Source organism: Pinus tabuliformis, chromosome X, assembly GCF_031772625.1.
Source record: "Pinus tabuliformis cultivar Carrire ecotype Pingquan chromosome X, CPIR1, whole genome shotgun sequence".
Taxonomy (NCBI): Eukaryota; Viridiplantae; Streptophyta; class Pinopsida; order Pinales; family Pinaceae; genus Pinus; species Pinus tabuliformis.
The window spans coordinates 275,186,945-275,188,443 of record NC_142308.1 but is presented as its reverse complement, the minus strand read 5'-3'; positions in this window follow the sequence as shown (position 1 = coordinate 275,188,443).

The window sequence follows — 1,499 nt, the reverse complement described above, 5'->3', positions numbered from 1 at the left end:
CTGCATCGTGCCTTGGGGCACATGACTCCGGAGGAGGCTTTCTCTGGGAAGAAGCCTAATATTGGTCATCTTCATATCTTTGGATGCATTACATACTCCTATATACCCAAGGAGAAGAGGACCAAACTAGAGCCCACCGCAGAGAAGGGTATCTTTGTGGGCTACAGTGAGACCTCAAAGGCCTTTCGGATTTACATTCCTGCACAGAGGAGAGTTGTTGTCAGACGGGATGTGAAGTTCGAGGAGGACAGGGCCTTTAGGAGGTCACGGAAGTTAGAGTATCTGGATCAGCCAGACCCTCAGCAGCAGTTGAGTCAGTCGCAGGGATCCAGTGGGCAGGGATCAGAAGGATCAGGAGGTACATCTATGAGGATGTCAGGTCCGTCAGTGAGCAATGGCTCATCGAGCCAGAGGGGTGGTGCTCAGGGCAGCATGCAGAGCAGTTCACTAGGGAGTCCACTGATGGACAGTTCACACGGTACCTCAGCTTCTACAGGTTCAGGTGCAGGCAGGAGGACAGTAGACAGACAGTCAGGAGTTCAGGCTACTGATGATGATGAGGAGGAGGAGTTTCATTCTCCGGTGGGAGAAGTGCGCTCAGGGAAGAGGAAGCCCAAGTGGCTTCAGGACACCTTGAGAGATGCCACATCTGTTGCTGAGCCGAAGAGGCCGGTCAGAGAGAGTAGACCACCTGAGAGGTTTTGTAGCTATATGGCGATGGTTACCAGCATCCTTGACTCTGAGCCTTCTAGCTATGAGGAGGCAGCTAGCCAGCAGGTCTGGAGAGAGGCCATGCAGGAGGATTATTCTTCTATCATGAAGAATGATGTTTGGGAGGTGGTGCCGAGGCCTGAGGGCAAATCCGTGGTTACTTCCAGATGGCTTTACAAGGTAAAGCATGTTGCAGATGGCAGCATTAAGAAATTCAAAGCGAGGTTTGTGGCTAGAGGGTTCTCCCAGGTAGAGGGAGTTGATTATGAGGAGACCTTCGCTCCCGTGGCTCGATATACTTCGATCCGCTCCATTATATCGATAGCAGCAGAGATGGGTTGGAAGATCCACCAGATGGATGTGAAGACCGCATTTCTCAATGGCTTCATACAAGAGGAGGTGTACATTGAGCAGCCACAGGGCTTTGAGGTGCATGGGAAGGAGTCCCATGTGTGTAGATTGAAGAAGGCCCTTTATGGCCTGAAGCAAGCTCCCAGAGCTTGGTACTCCAGGATAGATGCATACTTGCAGGGGATGGGTTTCACAAAGAGTGAGGCAGATCCGAACCTTTACTTTATTGTGATTGGTGAGGAGCCTCTCATTCTGGTGTTGTATGTGGATGACTTGATCATTACAGGTGCAGAGAGACTCATAGAGCACTGCAAGAGAGATCTTGCGGCGGAGTTTGAGATGAAGGACATCGGTTTGATGCATTATTTTTTGGGTTTGGGGGTGTGGCAGGAGGAGGGGCATTTCTTCCTGGGGCAGGGGAAGTATATTGTGGACAT